This window comes from Ictalurus furcatus, chromosome 22, assembly GCF_023375685.1.
Source record: "Ictalurus furcatus strain D&B chromosome 22, Billie_1.0, whole genome shotgun sequence".
NCBI classification, from domain to species: domain Eukaryota; kingdom Metazoa; phylum Chordata; class Actinopteri; order Siluriformes; family Ictaluridae; genus Ictalurus; species Ictalurus furcatus.
This window is the reverse complement of record NC_071276.1, coordinates 2,531,000-2,547,131: the sequence shown is the minus strand read 5'-3', so window position 1 is coordinate 2,547,131 and position 16,132 is coordinate 2,531,000. Positions and strand designations below refer to the sequence as shown.

Below are 16,132 nucleotides of genomic sequence, written 5' to 3'. Positions count from 1 at the left end.
ATGGGGGCGGGGTTTAATCAGGCGGAGAGGTTAGTTTTCTCCAGGTGTGGTTGTTGCTGTAGGTTTTTAGACGCCTTAATCCTCTGTGCCAAAGCACACCACCAAACAAACAAACAAACAAACAAGGAATTACAACCACACGAGCTTTATTTCTGTCTTTTCCTGACTGTTTTGATGGATTTTATTAATGGGACACACCTGACACCGGAAGAGTTGATTGATTAATAATCAATCAAGCAGGGAATCAGGTAAGACCGAATTTGGAGGATTGGGAGTGGGAGTTTTGTTGTGTAAACACACATTGCAGCAGTTTAAACATGATGTTAGCTGTGAACAGAACTAGGGTTAGGGTTAGATTAAAAAACAAAAAAAACAACAACATTCACTTCACTGCATTCACTGATTTGCATTTGTTTTATACTTTAATATGGACATCACTTCTATATTCAGAAAATACAGTGCCACAGTTCTCACCCAAACTGAGTAAACTAACCAACAAAGGGTGTGTATTTTATTCACGTGTAAGTGAAACTTCTTACTTCAAATCTGTACATCACTAGTCATAAAAGAGACGTGTTTGGGGAAAACTGATCATGGCAAAAATTTGGAGTTGTTTCTTTTTGCTCAAACTGTTGGTTTTGCTGTATGGTTTGGATTCTTGTTTCGTTGCCGTATACACACACATCAAATTTTGTAAACTTTTTGTGAGTAGATTGCTGGATAAAACATGGATCCACTGAGAACCATGTCAACTATTATAATCATTAAAACAGAATGCAGTTCAGCAGCTAGATAAATGGCAAGATCTCTCTGTACAGTAAGATAATGAGGTGGAGATGGGTAGAGATAAATGGAAAGTACTTTATTGAACGGGAAATTTGGTGTCACAAAGGCGTGTGTATATACAGTAAAGGTCAAAAAAGTGTACTGGAAGGGGTACAGAATGAATGAATGAATGAATATGGTGGTGGTAGGGTATTTAAGACATTGGACTTCTGAGGGAAGGTCATGACTTCAAATCCCAGCACCACCAATCTTCCACTGCTGCCCCTGAGCAAGGCCCCTAACCTTCAACTGTTTAGATGTATAAATGAGAGAAATGTAAGTCGGTCTGGATGATGTGTCTGCCAAATGCCGTAAACGTAAATATATATTGTAGGTGAGCAGGGTGATGTAGTGGGTTAGTCTCATGCTCTCTCCATGTGATGTGGCTTTCCTCCCGGTTCTTCGGTCTCCTCCTATACCTTCCAAAAACATGCTGAGTGGATTGGCTTTGCTAAAAAGGTGTAAAAGTGCCATCCCATCCAGGGTGTATGTGAACCCTGACCAGGATAAAGTGGTTACTGGAGATGAATGAACATGTAGGCTACTATATGAAAAAGTACAGTATACTATAACTAGACTGCACTGTAAGTTACATGTAAGTTTTATATATACAGTACAGTATGAACAATTTTCCATTAAGCATAAGGTAACCGTGTAGTGGTTTCGCAGGTGACTTGAGACTGGTTTTATGAAGGTTTGGTGGTTTTCTAAGATTCTCCTGAGTCTGATGCTTTCTGATGGTGGTGAGGAGAATGTACTGTATGGTGTATTCATTTCAGGCTTTCTGGAAACGTCTCTGATGTGTGTGTTTCTGGTTATCCGGATGAATTCAGTTAACGAAACATGTTAACACGTATCTTTTGGTGATTTGGTAACGGAATGGAGTCTTTGATACCATTAAAACCATTAGGACGAAAAATTTCTGATTGATTTTCTTTAAAAACACGTTTACAATAGAAGTAGAGCTTTTCCTCCCCAACTCCAACCCCCCCCCCCCCGTTCATAAATTATAGGGTGCACAAACTTTTTCGCCTCGGCTTTGACGGTTAGATTTCAACAGAAAACCGTCGCGAGCACATTCATATTAAAAGACGCCCTCCTTGTGTAACATTTTTTTTTTAAACGTTAAATATTTCAGAATTTTAATCAAAATCAAGCAAAATGAGCTATTGGCTTTGTTTATATATTTATTTGTTTATTTATTTTAAAGGGTGAATCGCGAGCGCGAGACCAGCTGACCGTAATTACACTACGCGCGTGCAGGTTTACGCACGCGGCTCGCGTCGACGCACGCGCGCACACATACCACTGTCAACTGTCATCCAGCAGCGCAGAGTTAAGGTAAGAGAATCCTCTGGCCAGGTTTCATTTCTGTCACAAAAGAAGCAGAAACGTCGAAATGTTGCTCTTTGACTATTTGTTTATTTATTTATTTAAATGTGACACGGAAAGGTTTCGACGCCGTTACTTCTGCGGTTTTGGTCGCGCGAATCTGTGCTCGCGCCCTGCGCTCTGGCTATTTAGCTTTTGGGAGCCGATATTTACCAGCAGGTTTCCGGTTAGTGGTTTTTTCCAGTTAAACCGCAGCATTAACTCATGAAACGTTTATCGGCCACGCTATAAACTGCGGTTTAACTGCCCGTTTATTATGGCCGCGTCTGAATAGTGCCAAGGGCAGCACACACTAGAGTACAGTATAGACTACACTGCCGCATAGTACGCTGTAGGTTGCCATGGTTACCATAGCTCGCGCCCTGTTGTGACATATTAATTAGTGCGGAGCGGTGTGGATTGGGACGCAGCCTTTGATACCGGTCTACACAGTGATCTCTGTGGTGGTGTTGTTGCTCCCCTTCAACTCGCGCGCGCGCGCGGTCAGGTGCATCTTGTTGCCATAGCAAACCACAATCTCGTGTGTGTGTGTGTGTGTGAGAGAGATGTAATGGCTGTGCTTTTCACCTCATCAACATGACTAGCTGTGCTTATTTATCCCACAGGACTGAACTGCATTTCATTATTAAACTGCAGAATTGAAAGGCTCTGGACAGAAGCCACATTGTGTATATTAAAGGTAGGGATTTATTTATTTATTTATTTATTTATTTTTATCACCGTGTGTCTTTTCATTTAAACCGGACCCGTGCAATATAACCAGTGAGTTTCAGTGTATATACACATGTCCTCTGTATCCTTTTCTCACACTTAATAGGCTTACCTCTTTTTGTTGTTGTTGTTGTTGTTGTTTTGGGCGTCGCACACTTCCGGCTTTCTACATTTCTACCCAAGCAGGTTTTGGTGTCGGATCGCGTCGGCGACTCCAGTCCCGGAGGTCACTGCGCCGCAGCTGCGGTGTTCACGATGTTCGATGCAGGAGCCGAAATCTAATATCCGTCAGCACCTCGATAATGAAAGTGTTAGGGCTGAGGAACGCGTCGCATCACAGGGTCTCAGTGACAGAGGGGAAAGAAGAACGACGTGGGGGCAAACTATCTCACACACACACACACACACACGCACGCACTTAAAGACAGATCTGTAGAAGCTCATTTCTGCCACTTCAAAAAATACTTCCTGTAATGAAGTATTAAGTCATTTTTCTGAGAGATTAAGTCATAATTCAGATCATAACGTCACGATACAACGGCGACATTGAGATACCGAGTCGTAATTTCAACATACTAAGTTATAGATCTGAGATAACAAACTCGTATACATGTCATATTTGTGGCTTTTTATCTCGTGATTATGAGATAATCTAATTATATTGAAATTCTAAGTTCTATCGTGTGTCTTTTCTGGGTTTTGATTGGTGTGTGTGTGTGTGTGTGTGCGCGCTCAGTCGGTCTACTTGCAGGCATTTCAGGGGACAGAAGGCTGATTAGAGTAAATAAAGCACTTCGTTCACATTGGTTACACCCGCATGACGAGGTATTCCTGATGTGTCTGAAGTAATGGAGGTGAAAGCTAGGGAGTGTGTCTCTCTGTCTAATCACTCGATATGACCGTCCCTGAATCTGCAGTCCGGGCCGAGAAAGGAATCAGACCCGCGTCTCGCTTTCCTCATACCGTTCTGTGTTGTGTTCGGTTCGGCAGAAATACACATAATCCACCTTACAAATCGTATATGGAACCTGATCTTTGATAGAAAGTGGGCTTTTAGCCACGCTAGCACATCTACACTAGCCGCGCATGCTCAAACCTCATTGCTTTCTAAGTTCTACGTTCACGCGTTCTACAGACGCTCGCTTATCTGGAGCAGAAGGATGCGTTCGTGCAGCGCCGCGACTGAATGTGAATTAGATCATCTCATAGACAGCGTGAGCCCCAGGCAGCGAGCTCCACTGTTATTCAATTTGCTGGTAAATGTGAGAGTTACTGCTCAGTTGAAATGCAGTATAAAATAACAGTGGCGGGATATAAATCTTCGGATCGTATCAGCCGATATTGGAATTCGAGGCTGCTTACGGTCCACTCCGAAACTATTGGAATGCCGAGGCCACTTCAAATGGCTTTCTTTTTGCTGTAGACTGAAGACATTTGGGTTTGAAATCAAAAGATGAATATGAAACGAGGCTCGAATGTCAGATTTTATTTCCTGGTATTTATACGTAGACGCGTTAGGCGACATAGGACACAGCACGTTTGTGTCGGATCACCCGATCTGTAGACGAGCGGAAACATCGTAACGTGTGACTGACGGGTGTTTCTTGTTGCCCAGCTGCGTCCTGTTAGATCGATCGATTGTTTTAAACAATAAATAGCTCTGAACATCTACTCTTGGTTTTGGCCTTCGGTTTGACCTGTGAAGACTGCATTTGTTGTTAAAAAGGCTAAACCAACATGAAGACCAGAGAGCTGTCTATAGGAGAAAAGCAAACTATTATGAAGCTGAGAAAAGAGAGAAAATCAATCAGAGGCACTGAACAAAGATTGGGCGTAGCCGATACAACAATGTGGAATGTCCTGAAACAGAAGGAAACCGCTGGTGTACTGAGCAACAGACAGAGAACGGGTCGGTCGAGGAAAACAACAACAGTCAGTGACCTCACTAACAACCTCCACAGGGCAGGGTGAAGGTATCGCAATCCACCGTTTGAATAAGACATCCAGAGCAGAAATCTAGAGGGCACACTACAAGCTGTAAACCACTCATCAGCAGAAAGAATCAGAAAGTCAGACTGGAATTCGCAAAGAAATACAGAGACGATCCACAAAAGTTCTGGAACCGAGATGAACCTCTACCAAAGTGATGGAAAGACCAAAGTGTGGAGAAAGAAAGGATCTGCTCATGATCCAGAACATACAAGCTGATCTGTGAAGCATGGTGGAGGTAGCGTCATGGCTTGGGCTTGCACGGCTGCTTCTGGAACATTCTCACTCATCTTTATTGATGATGGAACTCATCATGGTAGCAGCAGAAGGAATTCAGGGACATTACAGAAACAGTTTGTCTTCCAATTGACTGAGAAATGAATCCGAATTAGTCGTGAGGAACTTCGTCATGCAGGAAGGCAACGATGCAAAACACACTTCCACCTCAACACAGGACTTCTTCAGGGACGGGGGAGGGGAAGGTTTTAGACTGAGCCTGATTTCGCAGCCATTTAGTAAAGTATGTAAATGGGCCTTAACCCCACTGAGAATGCATTTTCCCCCCCTGAAGAGGAGACTGAAGCGAGAAACTCCCCGAAACAAACAACTGAAAGAGGCTGCGGTAAAAACCTGGAAAAACATCACAAAAGAAGAACCCAACAGTTGGGTGATGTCAGTGAGTCGCAGGCTTGATGCGGTTATCTCGAGTAAGGGATACGCAACCACATATTACGTGTTATTTACTTTAGTTTACTTCAAGACCGATCTGTTCCTATACTTTTGCTCGTCTAAAAACTGGCTGGTCCGAAGCAAAAGGTTCTGTGTTTTATGTTGTTTAACACGTCTAGATGTAAATACCAGGAAATAAAGGCTGAAATCCTGAACTCTACTCTCACCTCCATCTTTCGGTCTCAAACCCAGGTGTCTTTGGTGTACAAGCATATGCATTGGCCTCGCCGATCCCGGATCGGATCAGATCGGATTTTGTTCAGACCCTGACATCTTTCGATGTGTCGGACTTGATGTTAAGTGTACGACTGTAGAGCGAGATGGACGTATACGATTCTAGACACGGTTCCTTTATGTACGTAGTAACGTACTAGTGTAAATGACAAGTAGCTGAGGGGAGGGGCGGGGCGGGGAGGGGGCGGAGCCTATAGTCTAAAATGACGGCGCCAGTCAGTCCGCTGCAGGAGAATGATTTGCAGATCAGTTTCGAGTTTGATTCCAGACTGCACCTTTTTTTTTTTTTTTTGATTTGAAATTTTTTTTATTTTCTCCGTCAGCGCCGGAACAAATTCCCGTCCGTGACTTGTCGACAAGCTCCCTAATTTTCCTTTTTATCGCCGTGCGCTGAATAGTAATCACCCCACGGCAGGCTCGGAGGCGGAGTTCATGCACGGAGGCGCGTGGAAAGGACTTCGAGGCGGCGTCCCTGCGTCTAACACACACAGACTCGTGAAGCCGTGCCTGATTGAATCAGTGCCCGAGGGGGGTTTGACACCATCGGAACAGAAAGAATCGATATATTTATTTTCTCCCTTTCACAGTCACGCCGAGATCTGACATTGACGGCAGTAAAGATTCTGGCGCTGGAGTGACAGAACAGCTTCGTCGTCAGGCAGGAGCAGGGTTGTGTTGCTCACACAGCCGGGGAAAAAAAAATGTGTCGATGTGCAGTGTAGATGTATTGGTGACGTGTTGCTCCTGTTGGTTTAGGTGTGCGTGCGTGCGTGCGTGCGTGTGTTCTGAATACAGCGCGAAGCCGCAGTTCTCTCTCTAACACCCCCCCCCCCCATCCCCCCCACTGCACCACTTTCTGGTCTCTTTGGTGTCCTTGCAGACGAACGCTCTCTCTCCGAGTCACCACCGCAATCCACAACGAACGGTGTGAGGAGCGTGGATACCGTGATTGAATAATTAAGCTCCTGTTCATTAAATGAACGAATGAAGCTGGATCGTCTTGTTTAAAAAAAAAAAACAAAAAAACACCACCAACCCAGCAGCTCTGAGAGAACTCGACGTGTTCACGCTACAGGTGTCACCCGGACTTTTTCCTCTCTCGCACTCCGTTTTTAGTGCCGTTCCTCCACCTCGTCGCACGCATGCGCCTTCCGACGTCTCCGTAGGAGGCTCGGCCGGGAAACGGCCCCGTGCGGTTGCTAGGCGAGAAAGTTTGCAGCTGAAGCGTGCACTTGAGCCTGCCGTGGAGAATTCGCTTTCACGCTGCGGCCCCTCAGCTCGTCCTCGATGCTCGTTTCCCTGGAAGAGAGACCACCGGCGGAATGCTGGAGAGCTCATTTCATATGTTAATGTAGTGCTCTTATTATGCCATCTGATTTATTTATTTATTTACTTATTTATTTATTTGTTGTCTTTCTCTTTTGTGCACCCGATATTTCTTTAGCTGCCCGTTGATGGGGAGCGTCGCACGGCAGTTTGATCGGGCTGCGTGTAAATCTAGCGAGGTTAGTTTGTGGCGTCCGGCTGAAAATAAAGGCGCGTAAGAGCGGAACTGGTTAACCGGCAGCCCTCGAGGCGTTCGCCTTCACACGTTTCCTGCAGGGAGGAACCCGGGCACACACGACGGCTGGGGGATGGAGAGTGACACCGCACAGAGAACGGTATAGAGTGACAGACAGACAGACAGACAGAGCGTGAGAAAGGAAGAGAGAGACGGCGAGAGATGAAGAGACTCGGATTAAATAGTGTAGTACTGGAACTGATGGCAGTTCAGTTTTGCTTCTTGGTCTGTGTTGGGTGTTTTTTTTGGTTTTTTTTTTTTTTTCCTTTCTTTTTTTTTTTTTTTCCCATGTCTCGCATTTCTGCCCCAAATACAACTTTTTCCTCCGTTTTCACCTCCTGCCTGTGTGTACGTTCATAACACTGTGACTCAAAATAGAGCTTAAAGTGGAGTATAATACCAAAACACTATAACACTACTAATGAGGACAGATATCCAGCTCGCTCTCTCTCTCTCTCTCTCCCCCTCTCTCTCTCTCTCTCCCTCCAAGCACAAGAATGAATGAGCCTTTGAGTGGCCACCTGTCTGCCTCGCTCTCTCACACTCTCTCTCTCTCTCTCTCTCTCTCTCTCTCTCTCTCTCTCTCTCTCTCTGCACTGTGAGTGCCGTGGTGGTGGTGAAAGTGTGCATGATGCTGAGTTTGGACTCTCACAGAGATGCAAAAATCTGAATCAGACTAAATAGAGATAAAGCCATCTTAAAAGTCTACGTTGTCCCCCCTCTCTCTCTCTCTCTCTCTCTCTCTCTCTCTCTCTCTCTCTCTCTCTCTGATCATTTGGTATGCTGCAGCACTCGATCCCGGCGTCTCTCCTGGCAGGGGCCGAGGCACCTGCTCCATCTCGCCAAAGCAGCAGGGTGTTTAACTTGCTCCTCCTCGCTGCAGTGGAGGTCGGGGAGTGGGGGGACCCAACACCACATTTCCTATTAGAATTTAGATGAGTTGTGGGATTTTTTTTTTTCTTTTTTTTCTTTCACATGGGCCAGACCCACACACTCATAAATCACACCGTAAGCGTGATCTTATTTCTCTGTGTGTGTTTGTGAGAGCAGGGAATTAGCACGCGGGGTGTCGAGAGCGTCTCCGCCTCTGTCCGAGGGGCTGCTCCGTAATGAGCGTGGCGTCTCGGAGCGGCATTTCTTTCAACGACGACGAGTCGAATGTAGCTAACAAGCTTCGAACAATAAGTCTGCTTCATCACACCAGCCTGTCATTCTCTCTTTTCCTGTAAGAGGAAAATAGACTCTCTTTTTTCTATATTTGAGAGCAAAGAAGAGGTGAGCCATGTTCTCTCTCTCTCTCTCTCTCTCTCTCTCTCTCTCTCTCTCTCTCCCCGTAAGACCAGACTGTGAATGTTTATTTTAAGCTCATGTAACAAGCTTGACGACATGTCGTGCTGTCCTAATGTTCCAGATAAGAAGAAGTGGGAGAAGACTAAGACACATTTGTCTCTTCTCTCAGCTCAGACTTGTGAGGTGCGATTTTTTAATTTTTTTTTTAAATCGCACCCGTCCATCACACCATTACGCTTTGGATGTCTGGGATGGACGAGGATGAGAAAGGAGCCGGATCCCTTTTGTGTGCGCGGCAGATAGGATGCGTTTTGTGTTTTGACCCTTATTTCAGAACAACAGGTGCTAAAAGCGAAAGCTGAGTGATCTGTAGCCTGTCTGTCACCTTCGTTCTCTCCCTCTCTCTCTCTCTCTCTCTCTCTCTCTCCCTCTCCCCCTCCCTCCCTCCCTCCTCGTGGCTTAGTCATGCTTTACCAGATGAATAATTCTGGATTTACTTCGTCGTGTCAGCTGTGTTTCACGTCGACCCGCTGCTGACCCGCTGCTCGATTTGGAACGTAGCCGTGCTGGATTTCCGTTTACGCGCCTCAATAAATCAGCGCTGTGGTGGGATTCATTTCAGGATATTGCAGCGGAACTGAATGATTGACTGGAGTTCTGTTTATGATGTGAAACTGCTGATCAACAAGTGAACAAAATTCATTCAAAGAATGAGTCATAACCAAGGTGCGAGTTTAAATCATGGGGAACTCGGGGAACCATCAGAACCACACTGATTGATTTGGGGGCGGGGCTTAAACACTTGTTTGGCGTGCGAAGGCTTGGCCTTGTTAAAATAGTGCCCGTGCACGGCAGAGACACAGCAGAGATGTGACTGGATTATATCTTAAGTCCTGTTGTTGTCCTGCGTACCCCAGTAATCCTCTGTGCCCGATCCGCTAGCCTACCGCACGCAGCGTGACGGGATACGGCGGTCGATTCGCGAGATTTATCTGAACATTCAAGCGTCTCTCAGCCTTCTCCTGACCCTAGTCCGTGTACGGCTCGTCCTACCGGTCAAATGTCTGGGTGTGCGGATTAAGTCCGGGTGCCACGTGAGGCTGTGTAATCGGATCAGAATCTCGTCATGTATGACAAAACAAATCCTTCATTACAGGAGTAAATCATTTATTATATTCGAATGCACTTGTCTCTTCTGTTGTTCTCAAAACCTGCCCTGAAAGGAGAGCTCAGTGTGCTTTGTGGTGTGTTTTTATTATTTTTTTTGCCCACACTTCATCCTTGTCACGAGCACGGGATTGTACCGTAGGAAACCGGGACGATCCGAAAGAGCGGATGCTGGGCCCATCTGGGCTCTGTTCTGCTCGCTGTTATCACAGTTCACGATTACCGAGCGATTATATAAGTAGTCACCTCCTTCAGAGTCTTAGCGGCTTCCCCCGAAGAGCGGCCAACGACGCGAGTCAAACGCGCTGATCCAAATAAGTTAAGATAATGAGAGAGAAAATGATCACGCTTGGCCTCTGAACTTCTGAACAGCTTTTTAATCCATAGCCTTCATCTACTGAATACCGATTATACGTTATAACCCCTACAGCACCTTTTAAGCTGATTAAAAACGTCCTCTTGAACAGTTAACAAAGTAGAGTGTCTGGTCTGGGATTGCTTTTCTGTCTGGTCTGGGATTTTCTCCACAGCCAACAGCAAAAGCGCAAGCCGGAGCATCTTTTGTGCTGATATGAAACAAAAAAGACCAAAAAAAAAGCGGCCTGCATCGCTCAGCCTCTCTAAAAATGGGGTGCATCGTGATTTCGGTGAAATACGGTTCCGCTTTCCTTTGGTTCTTCGTCTCAAGCCGAGTTCAGCAAACACCTCGACGTTCATTTCCGCCATATTGAATTGTTTCTCCTGCACCCTCTACACATCCGATCAGCACCACGTTTGGTACAAAGCATCGTCGGAGCAACCCAAACAAAACGCGCTTCTAGGATTTTTGGCGTACAGGACGGTTTGTCCGTAACGTGCAGACAGATCTTAATGACTGAAGGACCTTTCTTGAACCGCTCAATATCAAAACAATTTTTCTTTCCCATGATTCCCTGTAAGGTGCTGCGTGTTTGATTCGTCAGACAGGTCAGCCATTTTGAATTTTAACGGGTTTTTTTTTTTTCCCCCTGCTTCTTCTCCTACAAATGTTGTCCAGTAACCAGGAAATCTGGAAGACCGCTAGCTTCAGGAGACCATCCTGAACAAAAGTTGTTTTATACGACGGACGATTTATCCATAACGCACAAAAGAATTCGATGGCGGAGTTGCCAAACAGGAAGTGAGGGAATATCCCGGGCGCCTGTATCGTCATGTATCCGGACAGTACTTTCGAGCGGACTGAAACAACCCTTAGGCTATGTTTTTAAACGTGGTCGTGATTTCAGTGGAATGGTTGCATTTGTTCAACTCTCACTCTCATCGCTGACTGGACTGATCTCATTCCCTCTCCCACACTAGGGGTGGTGACTCCCATCCAACCATGTCACTTAATCCTGACTACCTATTATCTAGTCTGAATGGACCATTTCAGCATGGCGGTCTGTATGATCTAACAGATGCCCTTGTCTGGCGCTGTAGCACCTTGGCTAGAGTTGTTCAGAAATCCCCAGAGTGACCGCCTTCTGAAAAGCTCTCCTAATTAGCTACACATGGGAAACACTTTGTTAGGGACCATATTGCCAGCCCACACTTTAGCAAAGTTGTGGACATTGTGCCAGAATGGCTGAGGATAAGTGGGGCTTAGAAGAAAGTGTTTTAAATGTGTGTTTTTTTTTCCAAGGCCTCTTCAAACAGAATAGCAAATAAAAAGGGTTGCTCCAAGAGCCCTTATGTCCACTTTCCCAGTGAAGCTCCGTGCAAAAACAAACTGGTGAATCAGTAACATGAGCAGCATTTAGGGCCTTCTGTCTGGAGAGTGTTTGCCTGCGGATGCAGATAAATTCTTCACCGATGGGCACTTTTGCAGTTCATTTGTAGAAGGGTGTTTCTTATCCTGGAACATTGATAACATTGGTCCAAAGGCAACCAGCTGACCTGAATCCAGTTGAGCATGCGTTTACATTTAAAGGACAACGTACAGGGAAAAAAACAAAAACACGTGCTCTGTTATGGTGTAGGGGTGCGTTTATTTCTTTTTATCCACACACACTAATAAAATCGCCTTTGCCTGATCTCTTCCGGGATGACTCCGCCTCCATGCACGAGGCTTCACAGAATGCTTTGTGATGAGGATAAATGATGTACGTCATATGATGTGGCCTTCACGCTCGCCAGCTGAACACGTGCGTGGTGGATTTTGGAGTGACGTGTCGGACAAAGCTCTCGACCAACATCACGACGGCACCAGCTGAGAGAAAATCTTTTGGCAGAACAGAGTGGACGCTCTAGTACGGTTCCAGAGATTTCTAGAGATACTCGAATACCGCAGTCTCAATGTGTTGTATGTGGTGTATCTCCCGCTTCCGTGTTTGGTTTTTTTTTTTTTTGGCGAGAAGGGTCAATACAGTGCCTGAGCGAGTGTGAAATGGAGTAGAGCCATTTAAGCACGTGTAGGATTGATACCCGCATGTATGCGTGTCACAATCCGTACAGCAGCAGATGGCAGCACACCCTGACCGTTATCACGGTGCTTTTAAGACGCCGCATATCTGCCCCGAGACGCTGAGGGTCAGAGCAGACGAGTCCCTCCAGTTCCAGTAGTGCGACAATGCTGATAGCGTTTGAGAGTCGTACCACATCTTTATTTAAACTGATTACCAGTCTGCACAGCAGCCCTGGATTAGTCAGGCTTCTTCATTTAGAAAAGGCGACGCGGGGACAGATGGTTCTCGGCGTGCGGATTCTCAGCGTCTCGTCTGAAATGTCAGCGCCGCACTCCTGGGCCGCGTGGGCGGGAGAGCGTTTTGCAAGAGTCAGCACCGGAGCGCTCCCATGCCTTGAAAACTGCAAATCGCTACACTGCTTCAGACGCGTTTGTTAATTACGCACGTTGTTAAATTAAATAAGCCGACACACTTCCGCTGCCAGGTTCTCCCCTCCCACGCCCAAACAGGAGATTCGGATAATCGTTCTCGTAGTTCTCGCCGTTCCGTAGATCCCAGAATCATCACTTTTATAATTACGCTTTACGTTTCTGAGCGACGTGTCTAATTCGTTACATACGTCGCAGTTTCCAGTCTCTTCCCACCACAAGGGGGCTCAACGCAACCTCCTGATACATAAACCGTATCCGTTTTTAAAAATCACGGACGGCCACGGAGTATACCACTTATACTGAAGAAACTGCTCGTCGAGTTACTTGCTGTGATCACGGCACAATAACCCGGTGCTAAATTACACGTCGATCCGTTTGCCGAGTACGAATCCGAGTCGTACCGGTTCCTTTGGTCCCAAGTCGATCAGACAGATTTGACTTCTTGTTCTCACTTCTCACATTATAAAAATCTGTGCTGTGCCTGTAGACATTTCACACCATCCACAATGTCTTGTTTTGGTTTTTTTCTTTCTCTGTTGAGTGAACTCTCTAGCTGTTTCTTAGTAAACACTCACGGACTTGAATACACATCCTTTATATCTGTAGAAATGCACTTTCCATGCATAGAGAGTACACGCTGTGAAAAATTGAGAGGGTGATGCAGAAAGGAGGAAGAGTACAACTTGTGCAACACCATCCATCTTTTCTCTCGAGTCCGCCTCCACAGAGAGCCGCGCTAATCCACTAGCATGCTAATGTCTGCGCGTTCTCCCCGTGTCCGTTCCAGCACGCTGTAATGGAGACATGCGGACGCTGTGTGTGTTTGTGTGTATGTGGAAATTGGACGGAGGAGAGGAATAACTCTCACTCGTTCGAGCTCGCAGTCCCAGCGGGACGTCTGTCCTGCTGCGCGTGTAGTAACCGGCGGACTGAGAGACAACGAGAGTGAAAACGAAGAAAAGACTGTGGAAGCTAGGAAAAGGTGGAGGGAAGGGACAGGAGAGGGTTGGATCGATCGAGACGGAGAAAGAGGAATGCAGGCGGTGATGTGGTACTGCTAGAGAAGTGAGGATGGTGTGGTGTTTCTGGTGTGTAGTATATGAACTGGGCTTGAGAGGGCCTGTTTTGATTGCATGCAAACATCACGTCATCACACCCCTGCCTCATGCACCCTCTTCTGCGTTTATCTCCGAAACTCATTTCTGGCATTCGAAGCTGTGGGTCGCTCCCATCACGGTAGTATTCAACACGGTAATATTCCCATTCTGGGAGGAAGCTGCTGCAGAGGCGCGATCTGATCCACTGGGCGGTGATTGCTGCCAAACTGGAGGAAGCTGAAACCAAAACAAAGTCGATTTCATTCCAAAATAAATCTTGGACGCCACGCCAGCTGAAATCGGTGTGCTTGCTGTCGGACGAGCAGTTCACTTACTGTTCAGTCGCAGTGGCTGGTCCACCATTTTGCAGATCATTTCATGGCCCAGGGAAAGTGAGTGAAATAAGAATTCTGGTGCTGTCTACACCAAAAAGGACGGATGTGATTCTTTTATCTTCAGCGCGTCCTAATGCCGCACAGAAGTGTTGTCGCGTAGCTGCCTTCCGATCGAAACACTCTGTCTGTTGTGTGAAAGATATAACATTGCCATTTTCCCTGCTGTGCATCTGTGTATGCCTACTGCGTCGAGGCAATCTCCACGCTCCTGTTCACAAAGGCTCGCACACACACCTTCTCTAAAGTCAGCGCGGCGGCGGGGTGCGAGGTGTTAGAACGGGTAACATTTTAACGTCTTCGTGTGGGAGGGACATACCGTCCTGCCTGTCGGTCACGGTGCATCACCCTTTCCTCCGAGTGCGATACGGATATGAAGCTGTAAGTGGGTGAACCACGCAGGAGACGGGTTAGTGCTCCGGGTTCAGAGGGTCGCAAGTTTACCGTCAGAAGCAGGAATTGTACGTCCGTGTTCCTTTCTTGGTTTGCAGATCGCTCCTTCAGTCACGATGGCTGTTTTCCCGCTCGTTTCTGGACGAGGCTGCTTGTTCAGCAAGTGTAGTGTTGATCCTTCAGGTTGGTTAGTTGACGCACCCCGTCAGGAGCGTCGCAGTTATTGGTCGCTGCCTCGGAGTGCAAAAACGAGGCACCCCTGCTGGGTTTTGAAGCGTTTGAATCCTAAAATTAAAGATACTCTCGAGATGCACTTGAGAGTTCGTTCTGCTGGCGCTGTTGGCCATTACGTTATCTGTAAAGATGAGGGAGTCTGTTAAGTCGGTAGGTATTCATGCCTGAGCCACCGATTTGGTGGCATCCTTTGGATATGGATAATGAGCAACAAGAGAGGCAAAAACCCACATCTGGATCAACCCTGGCTCTTTGTGTAGAATGCTACGATGCATTCATACAAAGCGAAGATAAAGCAGAAGAGCTACCTGTCAAGATATTCTGGTCCCTTGGAAAGGTGGGAGGATAATAATAATAATAATAATAATAATAATAAAGGATGATTGCTGTATGGTTCAGCCCATATAGATGTTACCACTGAGTAAAGTTAGTGTTATTATTTACCCTCCATGAGTAGGGTTGGTTAGTCAGAGAAACAACCAAGAGGTCAGGGGTAACGCTCAGCATGGTGCTACACCCCCATGCTTCACCGTGTAGATGGTGTTGCCAGGGCGATGAGCGGTGTGTGGTTTTGGACAAATGTAATACTTTGTGCCAAGCAGAAAAGACCAGTCTTGGTCTCCTCAGAGTGGAGAGCGTTTTTTCCCGGATACCTTTTTGGCGAACTCCAAACAGGACAACAGGTGGTCCTGAGAGCAGCTGAGCTGTGGACCTCTCCAGCTCCTTCGGGGTTAACCATAGCCCCTTGATTGCTTCGCGAACTTGGTTATGAGAGTAGAAAACAAAATGGTGTTTGTTTTTATTTGTTTATTTAAAATAAAACCAATAACCCAAGTCGCTCAGCACTGCTGCACGTCTTCATACAGGCGTCACATTACCTTTAAATTCCTTTAGTCATTATAGAATACGCCACTCGCTATCCAAGCACAAGCGGCTTACAGAAAAGCCATCACCACAAGCCTGTCTTCCTCCTTCCTCAGATGCGCTGCGGGATGAAAAGATTCGACACCGAGCATCATGAAAGGCTGAGTGTTTTGATTATTTGAGACGCCGACTCCATTCACACGGTCTGTCTCCGCTTTCAGTATCGAGAACGTGGGCTGAGAGGAGGAGAATGGAAGGATTGTGTTTCTGTGATGGGGGGGACGTGGGGGGGGGGACTATTGTGTTGCTCAGCTTTAGGAGCTGATGTGAATTTGAAACCGGGAATTACGTGCTTCAAATGACTTCATAAAATCCTGCCCTTGAGTAATGAATACCTCAG

General features: G+C 46.4%; 1 protein-coding gene across 10 annotated transcripts in view; it reads left to right on the top strand.

Annotated features, from left to right (window-relative positions):
* Positions 1-1,889: 1,889 nt before the first annotated feature.
* arvcfb (ARVCF delta catenin family member b) overlaps positions 1,890-16,132 on the top strand; it is a 133,127-nt gene continuing 118,884 nt past the window's right edge. For 3 of the 10 annotated variants that reach the window (XR_008384353.1, XR_008384354.1, XM_053610462.1), the window contains exons 1-3: positions 1,891-1,929; positions 2,036-2,166; positions 2,823-2,896. The gene's annotated coding sequence lies outside the window, so the exon portion shown is untranslated. Of the gene's footprint in view, positions 1,930-2,035; positions 2,167-2,349; positions 2,705-2,822; positions 2,897-16,132 lie in introns of those variants that run through there. The other 7 variants (XM_053610456.1, XM_053610464.1, XM_053610461.1 and 4 more) reach the window with 5 other exon arrangements.